This window comes from Populus nigra, chromosome 18 (genome assembly GCF_951802175.1).
Source record: "Populus nigra chromosome 18, ddPopNigr1.1, whole genome shotgun sequence".
NCBI lineage: Eukaryota > Viridiplantae > Streptophyta > Magnoliopsida > Malpighiales > Salicaceae > Populus > Populus nigra.
Window position 1 is genome coordinate 13,315,926 of NC_084869.1, and position 10,724 is coordinate 13,326,649.

The window sequence follows — 10,724 nt, forward strand, 5'->3', positions numbered from 1 at the left end:
TAGATGCTAGTGCAAAAAGTCAATGATAAACTAGCATGAAAAAAAATACAATTTTCTGTTTATAGAAGGGAAAAAAAAAACTACTACATATTTAAAAAAATCATGGTTGTAACCAGAACTAACAAAACTTTACTTAATTGGCCAAATTAAGAATGCCCCTTGAACTTCTAAATAAGGTCAATCCTGTCTATCAAAAGTTTCCATCAATTATCGTGAAGAATTTGCTATGTAAATCGGTGAACTCTTCCTATAGAACTAATTTGTTCCTAGCCAAAATTTGGCGGTGTATTATTTTTTTGTCTTGATGAGGGAAGCGAAGTCAGCTTTTGTTGAGTGTAATTGAGCAGGGTCGTCGTTTTACACTAGGGGACCTACAAAGTTCTTTCATCGCTTCTGTTGTGGAACAAAGTCAATTATTTGGATGGAAATTGTGGTTCCACACCGGCTTATACTTAGTGGATTGGTCTAGAGGCAAAAGAGAGATCACTCGAAGTCTCTTCAACCCTTGGTGAAAATCTCAGGAGCCCATGGTTTGGAGCCTTCTTGGCTGATACATGCACACAAACGCTTGAATAGTGGTCATAAACGTGTAATGAGAATTCTACGAGGACAGAAAGTGTGCGATTTGGGAAGCTTAAATCTCCATAATTCATAATGCTTTACTTGACTCTAACTGAAGATCCATTCCACATTTGTTGAAAAGTGTTTTGGTGAACTAAGTTGAGAATTGATAGCTCAAATTGAGATACCTCCATTTTTTTTTTGTAGTTATTAGGAGGCGTTTTGTTGTCCTCTTATTCACATTCACCTTTCGGTGCTCTTGCATGCACGAAAGAGATTTTGGAAAACACCCTAATTATCACTATTGCTGACCACCAGAATAACACATCAATCACAAAGGGATAGGCCATTCAATGCCGAAAGATCACTGCTAAAATAAATTCTATGCTTTCATTTGAAGCAATGTAGCAAGGAGCTAATGACTCAAGCACCAGTTTCAAATAATAATAATAATAATAATAATAATCAAGTTGACAGAAGGGTTTTTTTATTTTAAAAAAAAATGGCATTACCATTCAAAGAAGAAACACCGTCAAATTTTGCTTTTAATCTTGCCATTGTATGAATTTTCTTGTTATTGAGGATGGCAACTTAAAATTGCTTTTGACATGCCATTGTATGAATTTCATGTTATTGATGATGGCAGCCTAAGATTGCTTTTGACATAAGCAACGCAAATTGATGCTATCCTGCCTCTGATGTAAGATGGTGTGAATATTTTTTTTTATATAAAAAATTTTGATCGGCACTTCAGTTATAATTTTAGTTAAACAGGAATAAGGTAGTTAGATTTGAACTTCTAGTTGATTAATAATTCTTTGATCAATATTAAAAAAAAAATATCCAGGTTAATGTTTGAGTTATTAGATAAAATGAAGAAAAAATTATATTATATTATCCAAGATAAACTTCGCTTTTTCTCTAATCAATTAGTCGATGCTATTGCTTTCTATAGTTTAGATTTTTTTCATACTATTTTTTTAAGTTTTTAAATATGTTAGGGAATAATATAAATCATATCTTAGAACTTTATCTAACTGTTTAAGTTTTTGGATTAAATTGATTTTTTGACATGGTATTAGAGTCTTGATAATCAAGCGGTCACGAGTTCGAATCTCATCATTTCTATTTATTTAATAAAAAAATTAAACACAAGGTAATGTGGTCATGTACAAGTTTAAAACCCAAAGGACTTTTACTTGAGAGGGTGTATTAGAAAATAATATAAATTATATTTTGAAATCTCACCTAACAACTTAAGGTTTTGAGTTGAATTGGTTCTTTGATAAAATAGTTTAAATGTTATTAGTAACTATTTAAATAGTTGAAATTAGATTATATTCAACATATTTAAGCTTTGTGGTGATATAGTAGCTTATTTTTTTTTATCTTTTATAATACTTTATATTATTATATTTGTTCATAAGTACTGTTGAATAGCATATTTTTTTAATTTAGTCTTAGATTTTATGTGATTTTTAAGTGTTTTTGTCAGAGATTATAACCTTAACGAGAACTTGAGAAGAAAAAACGAAAAAAGAAACGAACTAAAGTGAGCTTTCTTTAGTTATATAGTAAAGATAAAAATTGGAATCTCTTAAAATTATAGGGATATCTTTAGAAGATTTTAAATAGGAGGATAAAAGTGGAAAATTGTAGTACTAGGCGAAACTATAGTTTACTCTATTCTCCAACAATACATTTACAGTTAAAATCGAAAAATTACATAGTATTAGTCAAAATGGTAAAAAAAATATTTATATATGCACTTAATCATTGACATGGTCAAATTTAAAATAAAATGAAAAAACTATAGGATATTCCACCCCTAATTATTCCACTATGAAAAGCCAATGAAACCCACTGAATGGTGTAGAATTTAAAACATACTAGCTCGTAATTGGGTGAATATAAACCGCGGTAGTTGATCATTTCCCCCTTTTTCTTTCTTATTATTTTTTTTTTTGTTAAAGTACATGATTAACTATTTTGCCAAGTTATTCAACTCAAACCACGGGTTATAAATTGGGTGAATTAATTTGTATCTATTAAGATAATATTATTTTATTTATTTTTTTAAAAGAATTATTTATTTTTTAAAAAAACTAGATATTAACTAAGTTAATCGATTCATGAATTGACTCATCAGGTAAACTGAAATAACTTTAAGCTGATCTTTTTATGAAATTCAATTTAGTTAAAGGTGGAGTTTTGAATAGTCACGCTAGACTAAATTGGGTTTAATAACTATATTATTTTTTATTCCACCTAAGACAATTAACTCTATGAAAAAAGATCAATATATATATAATCACAATCAAACTTTGTTAGCTAGGAAAACTTTACCAAATATCATTTAATTTAACTAAATAAAATATTGTCAGTTTAATTAGGAAATTAAATCTAACTAAAGAAAATATTTAACTAATGAATGATTATATTTGTTTAGTTAAAAATATTTATAAAAATATTAAAGAAGATGGCGACATGAATTTGCATTTTTTTTAATTATTAATTTGATGGTTTTGAATTTATTACTACACATATACTAACAATAAAGTAACCTCATTTCTTCCTAATTTCTCTTAAAAACCTTGAGCTTAAACTTGATTGAAGAGGAGAATTTTGTGAACTGCAGAATGGTTATACGTTTTGTTTAGTTGAAAATAGAGTAAATTAAATAGATATCAACTTCTTCTTTTTTTTTTTTACTTATTAATTAATCAATTAAAAGGTTCATTGAATTTATGGCCGCGTGGATTTCCTTAATTCCTCTCAGATTAATTATGAATGTAAATAGAGTTTATCACCATCTCGTTTTGGACTAGAAATAAACCTGACTATTATCTGAAATGATATTTAGCCTCCATTGCAACACAGTTTAACCTTGAAATCTTCAAATTCTAGTTCTTAACTTAAATCATTGGATGTCCACTTTTTCAAGTACATATTAGCTAGCTTTCCTATGAATTCAAAGAGCTAAACAATGTCATTTAGCTAAACATCAAGTTCACATAACTACTACTAATTTCTTGTTTAGTTTTTTTTTAAAAAAATTTGTTTTCTTTGAAAAAATGACCACATTTTATATTAATCAAATTTTAATGATGATTACAAAACTCCATTAAATATATGAAGTTCTTCCTGAAAACATTAAAGGGAGACATACAAAAAAGAAAAAGATATACATTATAGAAAAGATAAGTAATTTGCAAAAAAATAAAATTGCGAGGCTACAAATGCTGCACTAGTTTGTCCATTTTAGTATTCCTTAAGGTCCTCTAAAAAGATTATTTTTTGTGTATGAAAACATTGGTACCATCAATTTAAACCAAACTGACATACTGTGAAGTGTGAGGTCAAACATTTTAGTCCAATTCCTCACCTCATCCTAAAAAATATAATTGTTTCGAGTAATTCATAGAGTCCACAAGATACCATATGCTAACAGTGTCAAGGTTTTTTGCTGAAATTTACCTATTGCACTTAACATCTTCTCCACCGAATTAGGCATACACCAAGCGAATCCAAGTCATGCTATGACATGATTCCAAACCTTCCATGAAACATGACAGTGTAGGAATAAATGATGCACATGCTCTATTTCAATTTGACATAGAAAACACAAAGCTTGATTTGGTTAAAATAAATTCCTACACAACAAGAGACTTCTTGTACAAACTTTATCTTGTAGAACCAATCATAGGAACATCTCAATCTTAGGAGGTGGAATACTTTTCCATAGCAAGTTTGTAAATGAAAATGAACTTGCGAATTCTAATAATACTTTTGATAATGTGCCATATTTCCAGTAGATTACATTGGTCATACCATCTGTATAATCTTTATCAAGATTAATATCGACAAGAGAGATCTTATAGAAGTTAACTCTCAATCCTGGTGTCAACTTGAACCATCTTAGGATCATTTTAACATGAACTAAAGAGTTATACTCATTTAGCATAAACACTAAAGTGTCATCAGCATATTAGAGGTGATTGATTGACAGACCATTTCCAAACCCAATGCTCTGAAAGTATTGTGCTTCCAAAGCCATTTGAAAAAGAACTGACAGCCCTTCAACAACAACATAAAACAACAATGGTGATAATGGATCACCTTGGTGTAAACCACACGGAGGCTAAAATTCTTAGCTTGGAGAGCCATTAATGAGAATTCTCATTTATGATTCTGAAATACATTTAATAAGAATTTCCATTTGTGATATCCATTTATCTACAAATCCTATATACATCATCACTTTTTCTAAATAAGTCCAGTTAACTGAATCAAAGGCCTTGTTGAAGTCGACTTTCAACAAAACCTCATTCTAACCACCTTTCTTGATAAAATGAATGACATCATTAGCTATCATGAACCCATCCAAAATTTTCCTTCCTGAAATGAAAGATGTTTGATAAGGACTGATAAGAGTAGCCATAACAGTGTGTAGCCTAGACAAGAGCAACTTTCTAACAATTTTGTACAAACCATGAATCAAACTGATTAGTCTGAACTCTGTGAGTTTTGTTGGGTGTGCGTTTTTAGGCACCAATGTAACATATGAAGTGGTAACACCCTTTAGTAGTTTTTCTATTATGAAAAATGTAGATATCATATGAAATACCTCATTCCTAATCAATGACCAAGTTGTCTTGTAGAAACTGAATGTGAATCCATCAAGCTTAGGAGCCTTTGAGCCATTACAATCACACACTGCTCTTTTGACTTCATCCATTTTCACTGGTTGTTCCAGCCCAATAGACTATGCAGGAGAAAGTTTGTTGAACCCAGTCGAATCTATTAGTGGCCTTGTTGAACCTGATTGTTTGAACATATTTGAAAAATAAGCAACATTAGCCTTAATTAGTCTTAATTTCATGTGGTGTAATGAGTGTGAACCCATTAGATAGAATCTTTGTTGTGTCATTTCTTCTCCTTCTGATATTTGTTGTTAAGTGGAAGAATTTGGTGTTTCTGTCTCCTAGTTTACACCAAGTCTGTTAAGAATTTTGCCTCCAAATAACTTCCACATGTTTACTCATTGCCCACTGTTTAGAGCTAAGTTCATGTGATTCAAAGATCTCCTATTGACTCAGAGAATGCCTCTCCCTTTCCTTTTCCAACTGTTGGAGTTAGTTTTAAATATACAAAAATCTCTTATCCTGATTGCCAAAAGATTTTTTTTTCATTTTTGAATTGTAGATGCCAAATAATTGAGCTTCCTTACCAATCTAAATCTACCAACATACTTAGCACAGGCTTCAGTCTAGAAAAGTTTGAATTTCTTAAAAAATCAAAGGTGGTCCAACCAACAATTGAGAAATTGAAACGGCTTCCACCCCTAGTCTTGATTTTATATTCTTAATAACTATTAACAGTGGTTTGACAAGCCTCTAAGATATTGATAAAGCACCAGTCATGAAAACTACAGATGACATTGCGGAGTAGCAAAAACTCTATCAATATGGCTCATTGATTATTCTTGGAAATGAGTGTACTAATGACTAATTAAAGGATACTCTAGTAAGTTACACTTACTAATAAAGTCTCTAAATTCCTTTGCTCCTTGTTGATTCATGTAGTTACTACTTCTATCAATTTGATGCAACATTTTATTAAAATTACAAACTAAAAACAATGGTACCTCAAAGGTAGCCTATAGGGTGATTATTTCCTCCCACAATAGTCATCTTTTCTTGATTAAACACTTTGTATAAACACCTACTACTACACAAGAAAATTTTATTTGAACACGTGTTCCCAAGATTGTTATTCATTGCCCATTGTACTCAATGGAATGAACCTTAAATGATTCATCATTCTATATGACTAGTATTCCACCAGCAGAATTAACTAAATCAACCATGAATCACAACCCCCTAAACATTCTAATTCCATTCATAAAACCAAATGTACATGATCTCTTTTTAGTTTCCAAGATAAAACAAATGTCAATAGTATTCTGCAACAACATCTTCCTGATAGAAAACCATTTGACAGGCATGCCCAGCCCACAACAATTCCAAAAGAAAATATGCATAAGGAAAGAGATGAAAATCATACTAAGATAAATGGAGATTTGCAGTCTTGAGTTGTCAAAATCTGATAATCTATGATAGCCACTTTAAACCAATAATTAGGATCCTTCCAGTTTGAATCAAGGGTCAAGATTTGTCTTCAAAAGAGAAAAAGTATCCCTTTTTCACCCCCTATAAACAGGGATGGATTTCATGCCCTGAGGAAGGAGAAATGAGAAGCCAAAGTTGAGAAGAAATCATTTATCTTCCTTGTTTTTCTTTCTCTTCCTTGTTGCTGGGCTTGGCCAGCAACCATGCAGGCCTAGACTAGACCCGGCCAAGATGGCTAGGCTGGGTCCAGCCTGACTCAATATAAAAAAATGTTGTTGGGTCGTTAGCTGGCCCAACTTAGTCGGGCTGGACCCGTTTCAGCCCAGCCTAAATGGTTGGGCCAGGTCTAGCCTGAACCCGAAAAAAAAAAGATGGAGCTAGGTCTGTTGGGCAGCTATTGGCCCAACCTGACCTGGCTGGGCCGATCCAACCCAATATAAGAATAATAATATAATATTATAAAAATTAAAAAAAAATCAAAATTTCAAAAAAAATTCAAAAATCCTTTAAATTTTTTTGTGAATTTCTCATATGTTTTTTCAATTAATTTTGCATAATGTTGGGCTGTATATTTACACTGTAAGATACAGATCTAGTATTAAAATATCTGGTTTTCTCTGAAATGTTTCTTAAAAAAAATTGAAAATTCAAAAACAAATCTAAAAATTTTCCTCTTTAAAAAACAAAAAATATTTTGTTTTCATACAAACGACCAAATCCTAAAAGTTTTTCAAGCATATTTTTATATATTAAAAAACAAACAAAAATGCATTTTTCTCATGTTTTAAAATGCAAAAAAAAACATCGTAACCAGTTTATGATTATCCATTAGGGTTAGACCAAAATATCAAAAGCTCTTCACTAATCATTTTGTTCACTTTATATTAAAAGTGTTAGGGTTTAACTATAGACTTTAATATCTGGGGGTATAAAACTACATGGTAAAGCAAACCCTCATGTTTTAAAGTTACAAAAAAATAAATGCAATGCTAAAATTTGAACCTTATAATTGTTAGGATTTAATCCGATTAGGTAGAGACTTTCTCACGAAGAGATATCTATCTTGAACCTTAGACAAGATTAATTGACAGAAAATGCAACTTAGAATAACAATCAAACAACAATACAGCTTACCTTAGGTATGGTGCACAGGGGATCATGCGTCTTTCCCTTGCATAACCAATCCCTTACCAGGATTCTCGCAAACCATTGGTTTCCTAGGAATCATAAAACTAAGTGGCGACTCCTGAACTTCATAATCATACTTTTATGATTAAACCGAAAACTCATTTCTAACACATTCTCTCAAGAGGTAGACTTGTCGTCGCTCGACCCCCTGCATACGCCCCGTGACAATAATAATTGAGGTTCATGAAAATAAAGAACACATTTTTCATGTCTGTACGAAAGCCTTTATCTCTATACCTACCTCCTTAAAAAAAAATTCTTAATTTTTTATTAACAACGGACCTCGATATTTTATAAACATTTTTTTTTATTAAAATTTACCTTAAAAAATAAATATTTTACATGTATCAACCAGAATTAATTAAGGTAATATTAAAAAATGCATAAATTATTTTAGATATATATTAAAAAATTATAAGTATATTAGATTAGTTATATGCATAAATTTGAAAATATCTTGTGTCTTTATATCTAATAGGTTATGATTTTTTTATTCACTTTCACCTTTATAAAAGAAAATATTAGTACGTTCTCCTTTCTATTCGTTTCTATTGATCAAATCTATAATTAAAGCCAAACTTCATTCAAAGCAAATATAATTGAATTATATTTTCGAGAATTATTTAAAAGACTTTTAGTTCATAATATATAATTTTATATTATTTTTTAAGATATTCCTTGAATAAAAAATTATTTTAAACTTAAAACATGTACAAGTCTATATAACATTATACTTAATTTTGTTAATTAAAATATGAATTATGAGATTTAAACTCGTAACTTTTTTGTTATTAAGGTTTTAATATTAAGTTAAAAAATTATCTGTACCTAAAAATTTAAGATATTAAATAAAATTTTAAAATATAATTTATATTATTTTTTAAAATAAAGTTATCGCTCGTCTTTAATCTCAAACCGAACATAAATTAAAGAACTTTTACAGTCTTGAGGCCATCATGTCACCCACCTGCCACCTGCACCCCTGGATTTTACTTGGAGCAATCTTTTCTAGTTCTACTCGATTAAACAAGCAATCAAAATTAATTAAACATAGTCAAATTATACTTTCAATTTGGAACAAGCAATGACTCCGTCGATCAACATTAATGGGCTCTTGTGCTTTGTATTTAATTCCCATCATCGACATGTGTTGCTCTTAAGGTGCATGCTTCCTTTGAACAAAGAATGTGCTAATGTTTCAATAAAGAATAAATTTTATTAACATTCTTTACAGTTTGAATGGAATAAAAAGTGGCAAAAAGGAAGAGATCAAGATATAAGATTATATGCTTTTGAAATTTAAAAGATGCTGACGATCGACCACGTTGCTTTTCATTCAAAAGAACGAAAATATAGTATAATATTACCCTAAATTAGTAGAAAGAAATGAATTCCAAGTTGACAATGAGATTGGTAATATGCTTTTCTCCTTTTATGAAGCAAAAGATTCAACTTTGAAGAAAGGGACGAATAATCACCAACTAACCATTGTTCTCAGATTAGCTTGATGTAATTAATTAGAGCGAATGAACTTATTTTATTTTGAAAATTGGTGTGTTTCACTAATTTATGTGAAACTTTATAATTTTTTACTTTTTATAGTGTTTTTTTCTTATCGTTTCGTCGACGAAGCAGAACTAAATTACTGAACCACGTAAATTTAGTGTATGCTCTTGTGTAATTGATTGTTCTTATTAGGGGTGATTATTTTCAGTTCGATTCGGCTTTTATAAAAAAAAAAAGTAATTACCAAACTGGTTTTTAAAAAAAAAACACGAAACCGGTTCAAACCGACCAGTTTCAGTTTAATTTTTTCCAGTTTGGCTCGGTTTTTTTAGTTTGGGTTCAGTTTTTTCTTTTTTAGGCTTATAAAACCGAAACCAAACCGGTCGGGTTTTTAAAAATTTTAATCAGTTTAATTGGTTTTTTTCACAGTTTGGTTTTTTCGGTTATTTTTTTCTGGTTTTCTCGGTTTAATCAGTTTTTTTTATTTTTTTACACACCCCTAGTTCTTATCTTTTATATTTCTCTACTTGTTAATTAATTTGAAATTTTAAGGTTATTTTCCTAAAAAAAAAATATGATCTAGCTTTTATATTCCATTTACCTAGAAATAAAAATGAATAATTCTTTAAAATATTCTATGTGTATTTCTTATTCTTTTTAACTAAACAATTTATTAATTATTTAAATTAATACCTTTTGTTGAAAATAATATTCTTGCTTATCGATTTCCAAAGTAGACAACTTTGAATGGCTGCTTGGGAGAATAATACCAATTCTTCCATTGCACACAAGATGACTACTTTTTTTCTAACTGGATTTCCATGCCTTGAACATTAGTGTATTTGTGTGGGTTGAAATTCAAGTTCTTAAAAACTTATTATTTTGCTGCTTTTATATATATACACTAGCCGGTTAGAGGTCATTACTGAGAGAAAATAAAAAGAAGAATTATAACAAAAAGAAAAAGCCTGCAAGTTGCTAAAAATTACTGTACTAACAATCATCTCCATGTTTTGCCATTTATCCATCTATGAATGCAGTCAACACTTACTTGAAGATCATTTCTGTTGGGATATTGCTATTATTGGGCAACAACATGTGCAGTCTATCCTAAGAAGAGAGGGTTGCCATTGTCAATGGTAGTTGCACCAACCATTGACAAATGCAAGCAACCATTAATGGATGGCACCAACCATTGACTTTGGCAGCCACTATTGTTGAAGAAGAGCTGGAGTTGTGGCGCCATTCTTGCCTATAAATAGGCACCGAGCGAGAGCAGCAAAGTTTGAGAGAGGGTTGTGAGAATGTGAAGAGAACAAGAGAGAAAAAGGGTCTGCC